The sequence below is a fragment of the Thamnophis sirtalis genome, unplaced genomic scaffold (genome assembly GCF_051295495.1).
Source record: "Thamnophis sirtalis isolate CommonGarterSnake01/CBP01778 unplaced genomic scaffold, rThaSir2_p1.2 scaffold_1, whole genome shotgun sequence".
Classification (NCBI taxonomy): Eukaryota; Metazoa; Chordata; class Lepidosauria; order Squamata; family Natricidae; genus Thamnophis; species Thamnophis sirtalis.
The window spans coordinates 88099043-88121999 of NW_028261381.1; the positions used below are offsets into that span (position 1 = coordinate 88099043).

At 38.2% G+C, this 22957-nt stretch overlaps 1 long non-coding RNA gene across 1 annotated transcript; it reads right to left on the reverse strand.

Moving 5' to 3' along the window:
* Positions 1-77: 77 nt before the first annotated feature.
* Positions 78-19355, reverse strand: LOC106539769 (uncharacterized). Its single transcript, XR_015697050.1, has 4 exons — positions 17974-19355; positions 17120-17206; positions 16684-16824; positions 78-306 (listed from the first exon to the last, which is right to left on the reverse strand). It is a non-coding gene; the product is annotated as an uncharacterized LOC106539769 (long non-coding RNA).
* Between the last annotated feature and the right edge of the window lie 3602 nt (positions 19356-22957).

Consider the following 22957-nt stretch of genomic DNA (forward strand, 5'->3'; position numbering starts at 1 on the left):
TCTAAATCCATCCAATACAGGGTTTTACATTTAATCACAGATCCAGTCTTATTTGAACTAAACTGATTCACCCCAGTTAATTAACTCTTCTTATGTCATCCAACCACTCTGACCTTTTCTGTTTTCATTTCTTCCCCACGACTACATGAGAGGATGTAAAGAAGCAGGAACAGATGGGAATGCGTTCAGCATCTTCAGCCATGATGTATGTCCATAGCAGTGCTCACCCCAACAGTGCCATTATGAATATTCACCCTTTCAGACACAGGCAGGAAAATGACAGCTTTTCAACCATCTTTTCAGTGACTGGAAGGAATAAAAATGTATCTGTCAGTTAATCAATTTGGGATCAAATGATCAGGAACAATAACTAGATTCGCTATGTCATACAAACAGGCTCAATTTAAAATGTACATCAAAAAGCACAGTGGGGGGGGGGGGGAAGCTCTGCAGTCATTACCAAATTTAATTTGCTTTCCTTTACCTAAGAGATAGGTAACAAACAACTCTATTTATTACTGTCACAGTTATACTGAGATCAAGGGCTTTTTTGAGTTAAAGCAAGAGAGATCCCTTGCTAAAATGATGTTGCTAGGCTGACAGTATTAATGAATAATCCCACTGCATAGTTCACATTTTATTGCTTGCCATTATAAGAGGCATTAAACATTAACGGTACATGGACACTTATTTTGTTTTCATTTCTTTTTCCTATCCATTTTCCTTTCGGTTGCATTATTTGGATTGCAGGCCTAAAAGTAGAGATTTTTTAATTTTCCATAAATATATCAAGAAATCTTCCAGGCTGAAGAACAGGGTATAAATGGTTGTAAATGATACTGCCTTCAGTAGTAGAAATTGCTGCTTTTAATATCTTGAATCTAAGTATGTATGTTGAAATGACAGACATCTACACCCAGTTTGTAAACTCAGTTGCTGATCCATAAATAGTATCAATGTCTAGAAGCTTGGCTCAGTATACATAAGCTTTGCTGCTTTAAGAGATGAACATTTATTTCAAATGCTTCTTATAACAAGCAGAAAATATGAAGGAGTCCTACAAATAGTTAAGAAAATACAAAATATTTTTCCCATGAATGGGAAACAGCGATAACAAAACTGAGATGAGCACTATTATAGCAGTTTCCATTAATATAATATATATAGGAAAGTCAGTATATTAAATAAACTGAATTCCCATAGATATGTTTTGTGTTTCTTTGAGATACAATTGAGTACTGCTGACCATTTCCCACTTAAGTAAGCTGGAAATAAGACAGAGGGAGCATCAGAACTCAAGAGTAGCATACAGATTTAATTCCTAGCAATTCCAGATTTTTTTTTAAAAAAAAAACCTTGCCTGAATCCTAGAAGACAATTAGTAACTAGTACTGTATTTGCAGCATTTCTCAAACTTGGCAATTTGAGGAGGTGTGTACTTCAACCCTCAGAATTCCCCAGGCTTTCTGGCTTAAGATAATCTATACTTATAGTTTATAAGTCTATCTTTACATAGTATATGCTTTTACACTCCTGTATACAGTCACACTGGAACAGATGAGCCAAAGTCCAACCTGATATATGACACTAAATCATTATATTCAGCTCAATCCTTGAATACAAGAAAGCTGTATAGAGAAATGGCATAGATTATAGTGTTTTTTTCCAAAATGGCTCCCTACTCACCTGAGCCTACATTAACAAAATATGTCAGTAAATCTCCTTTCATTTAAGGAATAAGCTAAAAAGCAAGTTAGAACTTTATCGATCATCACAAATATACAGTATGTGACTTAAGCAAGAAACAATGCAAGGAAGAAGGAGAAGGAAAAGAGAATAGATTAGAAAATGAGGAAGTTTGAAAATGAAGTAATTGGGCATGAGAATTAAGAGAATGTGAAGATTCCCGGCTAATGAGCCTTCAAATTTATTACTATACATTCACATATTTAAGCAGCTGAGTGAGGAAAATTCAATGTGATCATAAGCACATCTTTCTCAACAAGTCTGTCGTATATGCAAATTATTATATAATATTTATTTTAACTGTTTAATACACAGCATACAAAGAATATACTTTCAAATGCTGCTACAGAATAGTTTGGCAAATTTGAAAAATGCATTGTTAACTCTAGTTGTAAATAATGCATGTCAATTCCTTATATAGAAAAGATCTGTTAAACAAATTTTGCCTCTATGTACCAGATGACCTGATACTGCATATGTATATAGGTAGTCCTCATTTAGCAACCACAATTGGGATTGACAACTTAAGCAAACTAGCTGCTAAATGAAATGGTGACTTTGGTTATAATCTTACCTCAGGTTTCCTTTGCTTTACAGCAAGGATTGGTTGTAAATTTATTTTCTGGCACTGTCATGACTGCAAACAGTCACAAAATGAGGTTGTTCCTAAACAAGGGACATCCTATAATGACACAGAGGAGCCCTCAGTTTCGAAGGATGCAGCCTTCTAACAAATGGAGCAAATTATCATTGCAAATAAACAGTGGAATGTCTCTTGTATCCTAGGTTACCATCCTATAATACTGGTATGTTCTTTTTAGAATCAAGCTTTTAAATAATTGTATGGATCTGCTATTTTGGTTTACTCAATATTGACTTTATTTTCAGGGTATAGTTAAATTACAGCTAAATAGATACTTTTCTATCACGGCATCAGTGCATGTCAATGTGCCTACTAATATCTTTCTCAGTAACTGCCTTGCTTCCTGATCTTCCTATTTTTCTTTTTTACTAGGCACCTGGTCTGCTGCAAAGCAAAGTACCAGCTTCTAACACCATGTTTAACTACAAAAATACTTCTGGAAGTCCACAGATGTATGGCCTTGTTTCTGTAGTTAAGTGCCTTGCAAAGAAGGAAGGAAGAAAAATATGGAAGAGAAAGTAAGAAACCTGGTTTGCCATTGGATAAACCAGTATTTTGTGGCTGCTGTTGCTCAACAGAACAGTTATTTTAAGAAGAAAAAAAATCCCTCTCATGGCAGCCATTTTGAAGCAGCACCTGCAGGGTATTCCCCCAGTATTTCCATGTGGCCACTCAACCCAAAGGTCTGCCTGTTCTTAGTCCAGATGTCATTAATTATTATTTATTGATTTTAGATTATTATGAACCAATAAAGAACTGTGAACATAGCAGTCCCTCTTTCATTTGTTTAATGAATACCACCCAATAATTCTACCAAGGAATTATTGAGTCTGTCATGTGTACCTCAATAACTGTCTGGTTTGGCTCTGCAACCAATCAAGACAAACACAGACTTCAATGGATAATTAGATCTGCAGAAAAAAAACAATTGCTACTAATCTGCCTTCCATTGAGGACCTGTATACTGCATGACAAGAAAGAGGGCTATGAAAATATCTACAGACCCCCACATCCTGGACATAAACTGTTTCAACTTCTACCCTCAAAACAATGCTATAGCCAGTGATGGCAAACCTTTTTTGGCTTGCATGCAAAAAGCGGGGGGAGTGCAAGGGGGTCACACGCGGGTGTGCCACACATGTGCATGCTTCCCCCCTCTGTGTACCTGCATGTGTGACCAGCCCCCCCTTCACTGTTGGCACTCTTTTTTTTACCCTCCCCAGGCTCTAGAGGCTTTCTAGGAACCTGGGGAGGGTGAAAACAGCCTCCCCCCACCCGGAGACCCTCCCTGAAGCCTTCAGAGTGTGAAAATCCAGCCTTCTGGGCAAACTGGAAGTTTGGGAACAGACTTTTGGTTTGCTCGTATGGCCATCTTTTGCCCTCCGGAGCCTTCAGAAGGCTTGCCTGAAGGCTCTGGAGGACAAAAAACAGACTTACGGCCAAACCAGAAGTCACTCCTGTTTGCTCGGAAAGCTTCGGAGGGTGAAAACAGCCCTACGGACAAACTGGAAATGATTTCCGGTTTGGCCTTAGGGCTGTTTTTCACCATCCAGAGCCTTCAAGGAAGCCTCTTCAAGGCTCCAGAGGGCGAAAAACAGCCCTACAAGCAAACAGGAAGTCACTTGCCAGTAGGGCCGGTTTTTCGTGCTCCGGAGGCTTCAGGGAAGCTAGGGAGCATGAAAAATTACCTCAAAAGAAGGCCAAAGTCAACTGGCCTGACTAATGGCTCTGTGTGCTACCTGTGGCACATGTGCCATAGGTTCGCCATCACGGCTATAGGCCCTGCACCTCAGAACAACTAGACCCGGGATGGCGAACTTATGGCACACGTGCCACAGGTGGCATGCAGAGCCATTTGTCAGAGCATGTGAGGCATTGCCACGTTCAGCCTTTTTAAAAGTCATTTTTGCCCTCCCCAGGCTCCAGAGGATTTATAGGAGCCTGGGGAGGGTGAAAACAGCCTCCCCCGTTCCCAATGGAGGTCCTCTGGAGGCTCCACGAGCTGCGCTGGCTACCTGTCGATCTCCGGGTGCGCTTCAAGGTGCTACTTATCACTCATAAAGCCCTTCATGGTAGTGGGTCTGCGTACTTGAGAGACCGCCTCCTGCCAATTACCTCCCTGCGACCAATTAGATCACATAGATTAGGCCTCCTCCGAGTTCCATCTGCCAGTCAGTGCCGACTGGCAACTACACGGAGGAGAGCCTTTTCAGTAGTAGCTCCGACCCTTTGGAACGATCTCCCCGTGGAGATTCGTACCCTCACCACCGTCCAGACCTTCCGCACAGCCCTTAAGACCTGGCTAGCCCGTCAGGCCTGGGGACAAAGATAACTGTCCCCACCCGAATGATGAATGAATGTTGCTTACTATTTTACTTCTATGTATTGTTGTGTCTATTGTCTGTATACCCCCCCCCCTTATTTATGTAAGCCGCCCTGAGTCCCCTCAGGGAAAAGGGCGGCCTATAAGCATTAATAAATACAAATACAAATACAAATAGGAGCTTCCCCGAAGCCTCCGGAATGCAAAAAAACAGGAAGAGACCAAACTGGAAGTTCGAGAAGGGACTTCCAGTTTGCTTGTAGAGCCAGTTTAAACCCTCCGGAGCCTTCAGGAGCCTTACGGAGGCTTCCCTGAAGGCTCTGGAAGATTAAAAACGACCTGACAAACCAGAAGTGACCGGAAGCCTCCTGAAGGTCCCTGAAGGCTCAATGAGCAAACCGGAAGTCACTTTTGTGAAGCTTCTGAAGCCTCCGGAGGGTGGGGGAGGCTGTTCTCGCCCTCCCCAGGCTCCTATAAAGCCTCTGGAGCCTGGGGATGGTGAAAAAAGGATGCAAAAAATGGGAGTCGCACCTGTCATGCGCACATGCGCACTGTAGTGTCACGCACTGCATTATGGGTGTGGTACACCCACGCATGACCCCCCTGAACTCCCCCCGCTTATGTCACACAAGCCAAAAAAGGTTTGCCATCGATGAACTAGACACAAGGACAGTTTTCTCCCCCATGCCCTCACTCTGCTAAGCAATGAATTCCCACAACACTATCAAACTATCTAAAAAAAAACAATATTACCATCATTATTCCCTATTTCCTATCTCTTTATCTTCTTATAAATTTGTTGCTTGTATCTTATGATTGATATAGTTTACTTAGTATCCAGTATGATTTATGTTGATTGCTTATTTATTATTCATGATTATCAAAGTGTTGTATCTAATGTTTTATGATGAATGTATTTTTACAATGATTATGATAATAATCTATCACTATTCTGGTATGTACACTGAGAGCTTATACATCAGATAAAAATTCCTTGTGTGTCTAATCACATTTGGCCAATAAAGAATATTATTCTGTTCTGTTGTATTCTAATGGAATGTATAGCTGACCTTGGGAAAAGAATGGAAGAGATGCTGCTAGAAAACAATCAATGGCTTAATAGGCAGAGAAAGAAACTTAGGAAGTACTCACCCTAATAGATAAAGTAGTTAAAAGTAGCAGCAGGAAATTTGTTTATACAAAGTCAAATGTGTAAAAAATATAAAAAGAAATTAAGCAACTTGTTAAAGCAACCATATGTTAATGCAACTCATTAAAGCAGCTATTTTTTCATATTCTGGGTTTAGAGTGATGCTGTTTGCATTTTTCTCTGCTCTAAAATGCGTGTTCCAAATAATGTTCAAAGCCTGTTCAACTTTATCCCTGTTTAATGTAGTAAATTATTCTTTCTCTCTCCCCAATCCCAGAAACAGATATACCATATCTTATTTGAACCTTCCTTATTTATTTGAACCTTCCTGAGACTGGTGATTGGAGCTGTTTTCTACAAGGGGGGATTCAGAGAGAAAAAAGGGAGGGGCCCTTTAATTCCATTTCATTTGAACTTTCCTGAGGCTGGTGATTGGAACTGCTGGCTACAAGGGGGGGGGGGGGAGAGTCAGAGAAGCAAAGAGGACTAGGTAGTGGCCCACACAGCTAACGGCACACAAATCATATATCTATAAACCAAAATAGCAATAATACATTCTGGATTAGTGCGCTTGAGTTTGTGATTTTATTTTATTTCAAAATGACTGGCTTAGTTCAATGTAATAGCTGTTTTGCACCTGTCTTTCGCAGTACTCTTTTGAAATTTGGATACTGTCCCCTTTGTAAACAAATTACTAGTCTACATAGACAGATTATTTATCTAGAATCTGTAATCTGTGCTCTCCAAGCAGAAATTAGGTACCCAATTCGGCCATTCCACTCTATGGAGATGCCACGCTATCAGCCCCCTCTACCGCAAAGATCCTGCAGGAGAAGAGCAGTCTGGACAACCGTGGGATCTGGCAGGATGAGAGCTGTGAATCATAAACACAAAGCTTTTGCTATGACCCAGCATAACAGATATAGCCCCTTTGCTGACCTTAATGGGGACACTAAAGATACAGGTCAAGGTAGTTGTGATAATGATGACTCAAATAAGCAGGGGATCGTGGTCCAAAATGAAGAACTTTCTTCGGAAAGGCGAAATGGGGACCCAGGTATCACACACCAGTCGCATAAGAAGATCAAGGTATGCAAAAAGAGAAGTCACCTTCTGGTTGGTGATTCAATCGTAAGGGATGTAAATTTAGGAAAGGATATGGAGGTTTTAAAAGAGGTCAGGTGTCTGGCAGTTGCTACTGCCAGCAGAGACAAGAGGAGTATTCTTAAGATAGTCAAGGATGCAAGTAAGGACTGTGACGTTGATGCTATTATACATCTTGGTACAAATAATCTGTCCCAAAAAGATGTACCTTCTGTGAAGAATGATTTCCACAGCTTGGGGTATGAACTTAGTAGTGTAGGCTTATCTTTTCAGAGGTTTTACCAGTATACAAGGAACAAAAAGGGAAGGTCCAGCGTGTAGCAGAGTTTAATGTGTGGCTAAAGGAGTGGTGTAAAAGGGAAGGCTTTGGTTTTATTAGTCGTGATGCCTGCAGCTGGTCCAATGAAAAACTGTACAAAAGAGATGCTTTGCACCCATCCAAGAAAGGGACTGAGTTACTTGGCATTACATTCACAAATTTTCTAGATAAACATTTAAACTGAACAGCGGGGACAGAGAATTAATTGATACAGAACATTTCTGTCCCCAGAAATCTAAAACTCATAGGGTTATCAGTGCATGTAACATAGATGTTTGTGTGAGTAAGATTATCACTCCTGCTGTCAAGCAAAACCAAGCATTTAATAGTGAGTGCCATACAAGTGGCAAGAAAATATAGATAGTCAGGCATAACACAGATTATGTAGACCGTAAACACAGGGTCTATCAAAATGGACTCAAATGTCTATACATCAATGCACAGAGTATGAGGAATAAACAGGGAGAATTAGAAATTCAAGTAAATGAGGGAAGATATGATATTGTTGCCATTACAGAAACTGGATGGGATGAAACCCACAAATGGAACATACAGCTAGAAGGATTTAAATTATTTAAAAGAAATAAACCAAATAAAAGAGGAGGTGGAGTTAATAACTACATCTCTACAGAAATAGAGCACATCAATGATGAGAACTATTTTGAATGCATTTAGGTCAATATTAAAGGTTGGAGGGGGAGATGACATTGCCATAGGTCTATACTACAGGCCACCCAACCAAGCAGAGGAAGTAGATGAACTTTTTGCTAGTCAGCTAACTAAGATATGTAGGAAGCACACCACAATAGTAATAGGAGATTTTAACTACCCTGACATCAACTGGGAAACAAACTCTGCACCAAGTAGAAGATCCAACAGGTTCCTAACGAACCTAGCAGACAAATTTGTTTCCCCAAAAATAGAGAAGGGAACAAGGGGATCAGCCATATTGGACTTAATTCTCACTAACAGAGAGGAAATGATAGAAGGTGTTGAAGCCATAGGAACCCTGGGGGCAAGTGACCATGCAATATTGGAATTCAACATTATGCAAACACAAGTAGTACAACAAAGTCAAACTAGAGTCTTGGACTTTAAGAGAGCTAATTTCAATAAACTTAGAAAGATCTTGGGAAGAATTCCATGGATGAGAATCCTCAAGGGGAAAGCAACTCAAGAAGCTTGGGAAATTTTGAAAAATGAGATTACAAAAGCCCAGTCTAGCACGATAGCAATGAAGAAGAAAAATAACAGCTCCCCAAAGAAACCAGCATGGCTGCATAAAGAACTCTCTGATAAATTAAAGGACAAAATGGTTAAGTATAAAAAGTGGAAAGAGGGAGACATAACTAAAGCAGAATATCAGTAAATAGCACGAGCCTGTAAAAATGAAGTAAGGAAAGCTAAGGCTCACAATGAAGACAGGCTTGCCACAAATATAAAAATAAAAAAAAAGCTTCTTCCAACATGTTAAAAACAAGAAAAAAAGTTAAGGAAACAATTGGTCCATTGTTGGGAGAAAGTGGCATGAAGGTGACAAGCAACAGGGAGAAAGCAGAACTATTTAACTTATTTTTTGCATCTGTCTTTACACAAAGGGATAAAACACTCCAACCTATCAAAAATAGCACCACAAAAATCAGCTTAGGAACACAAATTGAACTAGGGAAGAAAATGGTAAATGAGCACCTGTCTACCCTAGACGAGTTCAAATCACCAGGACCGGATGGATTACACCCCAGGGTTCTGAAGGAACTGGCAGATGAGATCTCAGAACCACTGAACTATATCTTTCAGAGATCCTGGAGCACCGGGGAACTGCCAGAGGACTGGAAAAGAGCCGATGTGGTTCCCATCTTCAAAAAAGGGAAAAAAAATAGATCCAGAAAACTATAGACCTATCAGCCTGGCCTCAATACCAGGGAAGATTCTGGAAAAGGTAATCAAGCAATGAATTAGCGAACACCTAGAAGTAAACAAAGTAATAGCCAAAAGCCAACATGGGTTTGTCAAAACAGATCATGCCAGACTAATCTTATTGCATTCTTTGACAAAGTGACAAAATCAGTAGATCAGAGGAATGCTGTTGATATAGTTTACTTGGACTTCAGTAAGGCAATTGATAAGGTAGACCATAACCTTCTACTAGATAAAGTAGAAGAATGTGGGTTAGACAGCATCACCACCAGATGGATTCGTAACTGGCTGACCAACCGCACTCAACATGTAGTCCTCAATGGAACTGCATCTACATGGAGGGAAGTATGCAGTGGAGTACCCCAGGGCTCTGTTTTAGGCCCAGTACTCTTCAACATCTTCATCAATGATTTGGATGAGGGGATAAATGGGGAACTCATCAAATTTGCAGATGACACCAAGCTGGCAGGAATAGCCAACACTCCAGAAGACAGGCTTAAGATACAGAATGATCTTGACAAACTTGAATATTGGGCACTATCTAATAAAATGAAATTCAATGGTGAAAAGAGTAAGGTTCTACATTTAGGCAAGAAAAACGAAATGCACAGATACAGTATAGGTGGTACCTTGCTCAATAGTAGTAACTGTGAGAGGGATCTTGGAATCCTAGTGGACAACCATTTAAATATGAGCCAGCAGTGTGCAGCAGCTGTCAAAAAAGCCAACACAGTTCTAGGCTACATAAACAGAGGGATAGAATCAAGATCACATGAAGTGTTAATACCACTTTATAATGCCTTGGTAAGACCACACTTGGAATACTGCATTCAGTTTTGGTCGTCACGATGTAGAAAAGATGTGGAAACTATAGAAAAAGTGCAGAGAAGAGCAACAAAGAAGATTAGGGGACTGGAGACTAAAACATATGAAGAACGGTTGCAGAAACTGGGTATGTCTAGTTTAATGAAAAGAAGGACTGGGGGAGAAATGATAGCAGTGTTTTAATATCTCAGGGGTTGTCATAAAGAAGAGGGAGTCAAACTATTCTCCAAGGCACCTGAGCGTAGAACAAGAAGCAATGGGTGGAAACTAATCAAGGAGAGAAACAACTTAGAACTGAGGAGAAATTTCCTGACAGTTAGAACAATTAATCAGTGGAACAGCTTGCCTCCAGAAGTTGTGAATGCCCCAACACTGGAAGTCTTTAAGAAGATGTTGGATAGCCATTTGTCTGAAATGGTATAGGGTTTTCTGCCTAGGCAGGGGGTTGGACTAGAAGACCTTCAAGGTCCCTTCCAACTCATTGTATTGTATTGTATTGTATTGTATTGTATTGTATTGTATTGTATTATACAAACTTCAATTAAACTTATTTGTTTGCCCATGTAGAAGAGCCTGCATTGCTAGTGCAATCATATTAAAATAAAATGAAGTTTTCCATAAGCACATCTAGACTATACAGTGTAAGAGATATTTATTTTTGTACTCTTTGCTCTTTTTTCAGCAACACTATCAAATGTCAGCACCTGTAAGTGGAAAAGTGATGAAAGCAATGCACTGGGAAAACATTCCCAAGATTTTGCTTTGTAAAAATATATTTAGATGGCTTCTAAGAAGCAATTACTCTATTTTATTTTTATTCTAAAAAGAGGCAGAGAAAATCATTGTTTAAGGAACCCACATTTCAAGTATCCAAAAGAAAAGCAGCAGCAGCTGACAGTTGCATATAGTTTTACAGTCTAAGTAAAGCCAACCTGCAAAGAGTTTAAAAAAATAATAGATTAAGTGTTTTACAAGCTATTGCTTGCCTACGCTGGCCAGCTGAAGGCTTTAAATAATTTAATCCCTAGAGCAACTGCCAGCCCCAACTGGAATACTGAAAGAAGGATTGAATTCAGTTAGGATCCAAACAGGTGCTGCCTCACAATTGTTCTTTAATCTAGACTCTGATAGGATTCTTATGACAGCCTCTTCCAGCTTGGTGGCTTCCTGTAACTCTTATAATTCCCATCCAGGGTCCATTAAAGGAATGAGAAGGAAAATACAATTAATGCATTCTCAAATCAGCAAGGAACAAATCCAAATTCCAGATTAATAAAGCACCAGACTAGAAACTAGGAGACTGTTAGTTCTAGTCCCACTTTAGGCATGAAAGCTGACTAGGTGACTTTGGGCCCATCACTCTCAGCCCAACTCATCTCACAGGGTTGTTATTGTGGTTCACCGACAAATGCGCGCTCGACAAAAGCACGCCGACAAAACCGTGGCGAGAAAACCGCGAGGTTGAAATCGTGCCCACAGAACCGCGCCGACAAATGCGCGCCGACGAAAGCGCGCCATCAAAAAACAACGAAAACAACGTATAACCCTAACCCTTACCTTAACCCTAATCCCGCTTTTGTGGGCGCGGTTTTGTCGGCGCTCTTTTGTGGGAGCGCTTTCGACGTCGCGGGTTTCTCACGGCGGTTTTGTTGGCGCGCTTTTGTCAGGCGCGCATTTGACGAGTCACAGTTATGGTGAGATAAAAAAAGGAGGAAGGAATATTGAATATGTTCATCACCTTGATTTATTTACAAAAGTAATAAAGGCAAAAAAATTTTAAAAAGTGTGCATCTCAGCATGAAAAAATCCCTTCCAAAATCTGAATACTATTCTTTCCATCTTCCCTCTGTTCTTTCCCTTCTTTTTTTCTCTGTCTACATATTGTTGTCAAATTTCTCACTAACTGCCTGGATTAGAAGTGGCTAATCCCAAGAACAACTGATCACTGATTAGTAGGTTTATTATGAAGTAGGTTAAAGCAGCAACAAAAAAAATTCTAATGCCAATTCTATTTTTAGATGAGAAGAAAGAAAGAAAGAAAGAAAGAAAGAAAGAAAGAAAGAAAGAAAGAAAGAAAGAAAGAAAGAAAGAAAGAAAAAAAGAAAGACTGTCTATAAATGAAACTTGTCATTTATTTATTTTTGATAAGATTAACTTGCTTGTATTTGGAGACTGTTTACAAATAATTATTAGCCTCCTTGTCAATGTGACAACCAGCTCTTATAACCATGCTTCTATAACTTGAAGACAGCCTCTAATTTTCCTTCTGGGCAATTCCTTCTTACTGAAACAACCAAAGTTATTTTTTTTATAAAGAACCTTTGATCAGCAAAGATTTTTTTTAGGATTGGCACTAGCTTCTCAAAAATGGTGAATATCCTCTAGGGGACCAAACTGACCACAAGAATTTGTAATGCTTATAAAACTACTCACAAGCTCACAGGGTGCTGAGTTAACTAAGCAATTTTTTTCTCATTTAATTTTCATTTCCCTTAATGTAGAGAGTAAGGGAGATAACACTGACAGATAATCAGAAACACTTACTGAGACAAAAGGAATGGCCTGTTTTTAAGGTCTTCAGTAAGATAAAATTATGAAGTAGCTAAGGCAGATACCTCTCTAATTCACTGAAATATGAGGATGGGGTACAACATAATCAGATCTGAAAGGTTCTATTATTATACCCAATTTCAATAAAAAGTAATTTTAGCCTTCACGTGAGGTTATTTTTCTGGTCAGACTGCCTAGTGGGACTAACATTTACCTTGGTAAATCACAGAATAAGGAGATTGATGTTTTATATTGTTAGTCAAAATATTTTCAATGTCCTTGCTCCAATCACTATTCTGTACTAAGAAATCTTTGTCTCAATTCCTAGTCTCTTCCCCTAAATACTCCCATCTGATGTATGCCTTCTCCATGAAAACCCCTACTCTATGGAGCACTCTGCCCCGATGTTCAGCAGGCTTCCACTCTATTAGCTTTCCATAAGGCTTTGAAGACCTCGCTTTTCCCACAAGCACAGGGAGAAGACCAACACTTTAGAACTTTGATTTGGCACCATTTTTTTTCTTGTTTTAATTGGTTTGGTTTTATACTTTTAATGTGATTTTACATGTTTTAGGTCTTTGGAAGTTACCCAGAGTTGGATGAAAGATGGGCAGCTACAAAAATATTTTAAATAAAATAAATAAATCCCACCTTTCATAACTGACAACCCTATAGGCCAGAAAGGAATCCATGCTCAGCAACAGCAGAACCCATATGTCTGGGCTTAGATCAGTGGTTCCCAACTTTTTTTGGCCATGCCCCACCTAAGCATCTCTAAAATCCTGATGCCCCCCTGTGACATATAATTCTTACTTTACTCAAAAAGTGAACTCTACTCATGCGGAGGAAACCTAAAAGGCCATTAACATGGTTTAAACAAGGTTCAAATTGTCCCCATTAAAAATCAAATCCCCCCCCCCGCTGTGGGGCATGGCCCCCACATTGGGAACCACTGGCTTAGATTAATTACCCTCAAGGAGCCTTCTGCCTTCCCTTTCTTCTGGAATAGGGAAAACTGTACCCACAGCCACCAGTTATATGTCCTTTTTTGCTTAGGGGAAAAAGTGTTGCAGCTCTGCCATAACAGTCGTCAACTAGACATGCTGGTATACTTAAAATGACTTATTTCATCCACCCAAACCACTTTGGGTGGTTTTTCAAAAGAGCAGATGTCAGATCTGAGTTTTTTTCACAGCAGCATTTGTCATTGTGCCAAGCCTTCAGACCACCAACCATCTGTTGCATCCTCTCTAGTACCCAAAGAGGCTTCTGGATACAGTTTCCTTGGGCTTTAAACAGAAGTGCCCTATATCCAAGACTTGAATGCCATTCTGTGAAAGTCGATTTCTTCTCTAAAATGTGTCTTTTTATTCGTTTTTGTGAGGCTCTCTTCTCTTTCCCAAAACAGCTTTTTTTGAAATTTCTGACAGAAGCCGACAGTTCACAGCATGTTTTGGGGAAGCTCAGTTTCAACTGTGGGATGTAAACCTCCATCTATCACCTGCTTACTTTCCATATTCAGATAGGGAAACAAAGAGGAGAAATGACACCTTAAAGCAATTCCTTCATTGCTAAATAAGCTACCGGCAAGACACATAACCTGCTTTTTGACTATGACTGAATTTGCTTATAATAGGTTTGTGTCACAAGTCAGGTGTCAACATTTCAGGCCATCATCACTTTCACTCATGGCTGCCGCCAAATGCTTTTCAGCGTTTCCCTATTCCATGGACCTCCAGATATTCCAACATATTGCATACTCTCTTCTCAAGGATGAACAGGATTGCACTATGGCCTCCTACAAACACACTGCTGACCATGCTCATAGTGTTTGAGTTCATGTATGGCTCCCTACCAGATTTCTCCACTTTGTAGAACTGGATGCTAACATTTTGGCTCATTTTGTTATGTGGGAATAGAGAGGCTTATAGTGTGTTTCAACTGCCAAATGTCACCATATGACCCTTCCAATTATTAATTAATTTAGAAGGATAGGAGAAGCAACCTAGAATCCTAATTTCCATTGCAGCAGGTTGAAAGCTGAACTATGGAGTAAACATATGTTGACCTATAATTTATTGCCAAGCCTGTACGTGAATTCTGACACAATTGTACTCTCACTTTATTTTTACAAATAACAAAAGATCTTCAAATACACTGTCTTACAAAATTGGCAAAATAATACAGAAGGCAATTAAAGCTTAATCTGTGTTAAGGCTTAGTTCTAGACTCTTTAGTTAACAACACAACTGTATCTTAGAATTTATTGAACACCACAAGCCATGTACAGAATAAAAACTTTTTTTATCACTAAGGCTTAAATCCTAACGCTAATCCTTTTAGCTCCTTGAATGAACATTAATTGGAAATACCTGGACAATTCCAATAAGCTCTGAATTTTTCTTTCTGACATGGTGCGCTCGTATTTTCTTTTTATACAGATAGTTTCCCTGAACATCCTCTTTGAAAACATGCAACATCATGTTTTATTTTAGATTACTGATAAAACTTCAATATTTTTTCCAATCTGATCTTTGGTCTTTCATTATTGACAGCAATCTGGTCCAATTCATAGAAGAAAAGCCTCAATCCCACTTCCCAAGGTATGGAAAATCAATTTAAACTGCTGGAAAATGATATTGTCTAATAATATCCACATTTATACTTGCTATTCTTTCTAAGATCATGGTTTATTATGGTGGGGACTAACTTCCTATGATATTTTGGTTTATCCATTTAATGTGACCTGTTGTACTATAAACAACTCTTTTATTTCTGTTGAAACTCAGGAATTTTCTGCTTAATAAATATTTTAGACTATCCAGCTTCTGTTTTACTAGTCCTGGCAACTATACCTACAGTTAATAAGCTTTATCAATAGGAAGATTTTACATCCAGTAATCCACCAATCTGTTTTTCAATTGACATGAAATAATAGAAGGAGAAAGTCTACTGCATTTAACAACAATGTGGAGCATAAGATATGACCAAGGCTCTCACACTGCACTAGACTAATTTAGTACAATATGTTTCATCACAAAGCTGTAGCTCTGCCAATTGCATAATTTACCTCTGCCCTATCTCAGACTCTTCAGCAACTGAATAAATATGACTTTGGGAATGGATGACCTACTATAGAAAAGTAAGGTCAGTAGCAAGATAACATATAATACACACTTGCAGGCGACTAATCCCATTCTGTGGTTATTGGGAACAAGTTCTATTTAGTATGAGGTTGGCCTCATTTTTCCATTAGGTGCTTCATGTTACACATGTAATAATCTTTGCTAAAAGCCATGTCTTCTGGCTTTATCATTTGGAAAGCATTCTCCAAGCGCTCACAGAAAATGTGAGCTCTCACAGATCTAGGTACTGTAGGAATGAATTATTAGAGTACAAAGTGTAACCTGGAAAGAATCCAAGATCGGTGATGTAGTTTTGCAGGCTTGTTTACAAAAACCAAGGCTCAGGTTTGAGGATTCTGAACAGAGACATAAAAGTTATTTGAGTACTGAATTTGAAACCCAAAGAATGTGGGCCATTTTTGGCAGCAGGAAACAAGTAGGCCAGAGGCACCAGCACTGGAAAGTATACTGAATGGGAAAGGGCATATATTTAAAAATAAATAATCACTATTTTTTTATAGTTAGGAAGGAAAAAGAGATCGGGAAACCTGGACAAGAGAACACATAAGTTGAAAACAAACATTTTCCACTGGGAAATAAGTTCCTGAGTGCAATAGTAAAATAGCTTTACTTTGAAAAAGTCATCACTGCCAGGATGATGGCAATTTGTTTATTTATTAATCACATTTGTAGAGCACTGCGATCCCAAAGAACTCTCAGTGGTTCACAAGATTGTGAAAGGGTTGTGATAGGGTTGGCATGTTCCAGATACCAACTCTCAAATGGTATCAACTGGAGATGTGTCTTCTCTGTTGCCATACTTGCTGTATGAAATCCAACCCCTAGATCTCATTAGATTCCCAGGTAGAATAAATGTGAATTTATGTAAGCTACCATAGGTAGTCATTCTGCAGAGTGATAAAGAACATTCACCCTAAGAACAAGCTTCCTCCTCAAACAAGTAAAAACAAGCAGCTTTACCTGAAAGAGTTTCCTTGTTCTAGCAGTTCCATAAAGATCACAGTCTAATCATGTCTTTTAGTGGGAGCAATTCCTTCATTTTTCTGTCCCACAACCATCTCAGCGGGGCCTACTCCAGCACTGCCAACACATATCTCCTCTCTACAAGGTAATCACATGCTAAACATTAAAATCCGAGATCATTTTTTTCTAAAAAGCCTTTGAAACAGCCCTTTAGTGCTAGACCCTAACTAGACTTAAGATGGTGTTATCTAAAGTAATTACATATTTTTCCATTTATTCCTGCTTCGATTCCTCTCTCTTTCATCAGCTTTCCTTGCGTCTATATTTAGACTGCAAGCCTCTTGAATAAGAACCTATCAAGCCTGTTATTTGTAAAGCACATCATACAGATGAGTAAAGTACATAGTTGGTGCTTGAACGCCACACTTCTTACCTTATTGGTTCCACTACAGCCTCACCTCAGCACCACTACTTCGTTGAAATGGGACAACCGTGATCTTCAGTTTCATTAATTGCCATTCTGGAAAACCAATTAACATAAAACAATATTATAATGCCAGTAAGGAATGAGTCCGCTGAGATACTATTATACCCAAATAAAAACAAATTAGTTTAGATCACACACAAAATCAAAGCATATATCCTTCCCCCAAATATATCCTTATAGCTACCAGGAGCCAGGATTAACTCTAAGCCTAAGGTGACTTTCTTACAAATCATGTAAATATCCAACTCATAGAATAAAACCATAATTGAGTGTCTGAAACAATTGTGCACAATATATAAAGCTGGAAAAATCTATGAAAATAGCTTAATAGAAATGCACTGCTCTCACTTGGGAGTCTGCAGTTGAAGGTCAAAGTAATACCTACAGTAGCATTTTTTTCAATTGAAAGTTATTGCTGAAGAGGCTTCAGTATTAAGATTCCCCTTCCTGATCTATTGCAAGTCATACTTACCTATCTAATGTGTTCTTCATATTGCAAATATGTATTTTATTTTTGCTCATAAGACCACCAAAAAAGAGAACAAGAAGAGAGAAATTAAATGTAAAAGTAGCTCTTCTTCCCATCATTTTTTGCAATTTTCTTCAAATTACCTTTAGACATGTTAGATTGGCTGCTAGATAAACTAGCCAGCTACTTTTTAGCCTAGTATGTTTTGCAGGCCCAACCAGTATGATTTGTTCATTGTTCAATGAGTGTATGAAGTTTTGTATTAAAGAAAGAAAAAATTCAAAATTGCATGTAATGGGCACACAGCTCAAAGAAACTTTTTCATACTTACCAAGAAAACCAGTATTATACTATGGTATTTCCCATAGTCATTATTTTTGTCTTTGAAGATGCGAACAAATAAGGCTTCCAGAGTTTGCAGTTGCTTCCAAAGTTGTTACTTAGACAAATCTTCCATGTACAGCACACTGAATGCCTCGTATTACCGTAGTTGCCTATTAAGGTACTCACTAAACTGGTAGCTTCTCAATTCAGCACCTTATTAATCTTTTTCCAGGCTCATTATAAAATTAGCAAAGACATATTTTTGAATTAGTCTTCTAACTTGAGTGTTAGCTCCAATGACTCATTTGAAAATACTATAAGTAGGACAAAAGGAATCTTAGGCACTTCACCGTAAATAGTAATTTTAGAGGGGGTTACAAAGAATAGCCTGTCTCGTTTCAGCAGCAAAGAAAGACACCTCTGTGTACATGTTCAGATTTAAAAATAAAAAGACACAAGACTCCAGCCAGAGTGACTGGGATGTCTTTTCATCATTCAAGGAAGCCAGTTATGTTTAATACTATATCTCAGCAATCAGGACTGACAGACAGCTGATTATATTTCTACTTTCTAACCAAGCTTGTGGGGAATATATATGGTATATATCCATCCAAGACATCCACTCAGTTTCTGGGAAGCTTAAAGTTCCTTTAAATCCTTGTCTGGAAAACTAACATTCTGACTCCCCTTTAGATGTTGAAATGAATCAGTGTGCTCATACCTTTCAAGATAAAGCATCTTATGAGTCAAGATCAATTCTTGTTATTTTCTTGGCAACTATATGGAAGGGGTTTGCCACTGCTTTGTTCCAGGATATTTTTTCAATTTCTCAATCAGATAGTTTAATTGATGTCCCCGTCTTTCCTCTACATCTTAATCAGGATCTACATTTCTTGGCTTCTTCAAATCAGCCAAAGCCACTTAATTGAGGAAACATGCCATGACAAAGGAACACTATATCTTTGAATGTAAAATAAGAGCAGGCAAACTTGCTGGCCCACAGCAGGCATGCTTTGTTTCCCCTGACTTCAAAAGCCTTCTGGAAGACACATTAGCTGAGCTACTGCCAATAACAATCTATTTTTCCCTTGATATCTATAGGGTCAAGAGGAAAAAAACAAAAAAAAAAAGCTGACAGAAAGGAAGAGAAAAGGATGACTCTGTTCCTTGGGTAACAATACTACTCCTTTACTGCTCTGACAATTATATAGGTTTTTAACAGAAAGATTGTCCCAATTAAGGCCAACTCAAAATGCAGAAAACACACACAAATGTGATACTGTAAAATGTGCGGTCTTCAGGAGACTACACATTAAAGTTGTGCAAAACATTACAAGTTCAGAATAGATTGCTTTGAATTCGAAATACTTCTGGAATAGTCAGAAATCAAAATGACTCTTTTGAACTGTTTTCAGTTATATTTCTAGCCACGGATAATTTGGAGTGGTCAGAAGTTGGAGGAGCATTTTGTGGCAGCTTGGGTTACATCAATGAGTCATCTTTCCATACAAACATTGGCTCCTTTTAGACTACAAATTTAGAGTACTTTACTGAACACATGCAGACTTAAAATTCTTTGCAAGAATGAAAAGAAACTTCTGGAATTACTCAAAGCACTTAAAGGGCCAGGCTTATGTGATTAGATATTTTAGATAATCACACTCTGTTAATAAAAATAAGACATTTTAAATACAGACTAGTTTTTGATAAGTAAAGCTCAGATTCAGAGCCAGAGTTTTATATTTTCACAAACATACCATACAAGCCTTCTGAAAATAACAAGACACACCCTTCTATATTTCATGGCTCACACCACAATATATAGCAATATATAGCATTTCTGAAAAGTGCCTAAATATAAAGACGGATGAAAGAAAATTAGCTGCTAAGGTTTAAATAGCAGCTGTTTTTTGTACAAATGTAAGTGGGCATCTTTAAGAATCAGCTCAAGGCACTTACAGTACAAGTTTCAATAGCTCAAAATATTTTTACATCCAAAGGTTGAATCATTTGACTTGGACCAAGGATTAGCAATTGGTATCATTCAGATGTTTTAAATTACAACTCCTATAATTCCGTTCCACTGATTATGACGTCTGGGTTGATGGGATCTGAAGCCAGAACAATTGGATAGCAACAGATTCATGGAGGATATATGACTGAAATATAGTAAATAACTATCAATACCTGATTTGAAAACTACATCAGCTGTGCCAGAAGCAGCAGTACAGACAGCAAGAAGTCTCTGACCATATTAAGATTGTCTCTGAAGCAACCTTTTCAGCCCAATTTCATTTTGAAATGAGGGGTTCTTGTCTGCAATTGTTATGTGTGTCTTTACCTTGAAAAAAACGCTTGAGAAAAAGTAGAAATTGCTGTTGACCAAACTTGCATAGCATTATCTGTGAAAGTGGAGATTATTATTTGTTGTACAAGATAAGTGAAGAATTTGATTACTGACATCTAAAAATTAAGCTACCTAACTAATTAAATTTTGAGTATACAGGTAGAGTTGTTACCCTATGGCTTCATAAAAGATAAAAACTACATATTTTTCAATGGTGACAAAAACTCAAATTACATATTCCCAGGAGACCTCTAACAGTTTTTGCACATTATATAACCACACACTAATATGGGAGCTTATGCTTGGAATCTTTTAAGTGCCTAATAATGTCTCTGTCTCAAACTAATACTGACAGGTATGGAGAAAATCCTTGTGTTTAGGAGTGGTATACATAGGGAGAGGGGAAAAGTCCCTAAGGATTCTAGTTGATTTAAATAAAAATGCAGATTGAATTATTAGAAAACTAAGAATTGATAGATAAAAGAACCTTATGCTCCTCTATAGAAGAGAGAACTATCCTGAATTTGAGTCAATCTGCCATCTAGTGGTACAGCCACTATACAAAGTCTTAACTAAAAAAGTTACACAATGCGCCCAAAGTCAGTAAGAATTTTTGTTTTATGTTTTGACAATCCCAAAATTCTTATCAGTTTCTATAGCATTTGTTTTAACTGACTTTGATATATCAGTTAACCACCTGTTTTTGTGTAAGGAAATCATTTCTTGCACAGACCCCAGCATGACTTTGGTAGCCTTGATTACTAATATCTTTACATGATTTAGGATTTCTTGATATGATGAAGGAAAACAACCATATTCCAATGTTAACTATGTGGGTGGCTCAGTGTAAATTACTCCATTGCTAGTGACCTATAACCACACAGACTGCCACCAAAAGACTTTTTGGAAGACAGATTTTAAAAAGCAACATGAAACAACCCTTATTGTGGCACAATTAAGGATGAAATCTATCAGAATCTTTAGTTTCCTTACCTCTAAAAATAGGATAAACCTCAATTTAGGACTGGTCACTTAGAGACCATTTGAAGTTAGGATATGCCTATGTGCAGGCTACCTATGACACAGATTTGGAGTTTCAATGATTGTTTCCTATGGTTACATGATCAAAGAAATACAATTGGGGCTAGTTTACTTCCAGTTTTCAGCAAAACCATGCCCATGGTTTGCTCAATGACTGCAGTGTTCACTTAATGACTATTGCAAAAAGGTCATAAAAATGAGTTGATCACGTGACTTACCTGACTTACAACCATGATGGTCATAAGCCAAGGACCAACTGTATAATGTAGAAAAGAAAGCAAGAGGAAATGAGGTACTAGCTAGTTTTAACTTACAACCAATAACTTAACAATCATTTGAAGTTAGGACACAATGAAAATAAAGTTACTTTCAACCCAAAGTCCTAGACGTTAAGATTGCTGTATCACCCTTTGATCACATGGTTGCATTTTAGGTGCTTGTCAACTGGCACTCATTTTCAACCAGATGCAGAATCCTGCAGTCATATGAACATTTTTTCTTTTTTACCACTTTCTGGCCAAAAAACACCCATTAGATAAGCTGGATTCGGATTCATGACTGCATGAATCTCTTAACATGGCCTTGGTTTAAAACCATGATATCTCACTTAATGACCATCATAAAAATTACTGTAAAATTGAATCCAGTCACATGGAGACTCAACTTACAACTGCTATGACTTTGCTATGAACCAAAATTCCATCTAGAACTAAATTAGATAACATTGTTTTTCATATAACAGAATAAAGAGTGAAAAGGCCAGGTGACGCCTACTATAAATACTGTATGTATGTATTGCCTGTTTGAAAGGTAGAAAGAACCCGTTGACTGCTTATATTGAAAGATCTTACTAATGTTTTCTCTGGATTAAGTAGGAATTAAATTCAGAACTTTAAAATCTGTATTTCATGTATATTCTGTGTATTTGTGTGTCTATCTTACTAGCACAGGTTAGGTGGATAGGAAGGAATAATACATACAATATATAGGATACAACAAATTCATAAAAATAAAGGAAATTGTGAACTGCAGGGAACACTCAGATAGAAAAAAATAGGTTTGGATACTGCTGTGCATTTGAGAATACCTCCCAATATAACAAAGCTAACCTCGGAAGTTCAGCCCCGCCCCCCATTTTTGCTTTTCCCAAATATGCCTAAGAAACCACAGCAGTGAAATAATCTTTTAGCAAACTTGCATAAGAAGTTTGCACAAGGCTCAAATTTCCATGAAAGATACAAGGTTCTACAATTTCTGTTCCTCTTCCGATTGCCCCAGAAGCCTGTATATGCCTTCAGTTATGAAGCAAAATTTATCTGAGTCTCTGCTTCACTCAGCTCAGCTGGAATGCTATCTCCTATCTTAAGTCAACAGAAAACTACACAAGCATGACATTTCTTGCTTCCCCCACTGATTCTTATCTCTACCATCTCTGTTTGGAGTCATTGAAGTTATCTAAGTGCTCTCCAAGGTAACAGGTGACAAAGCCCAACAGATTTTATACACTTTGAGGCTGCCTTGGATGGTGTAAGAAAAAGGGGGAAATACTATTTTAACAGATACAGATAACGATGACTTAAGGCTGACTCAGTCATGGGCTAAG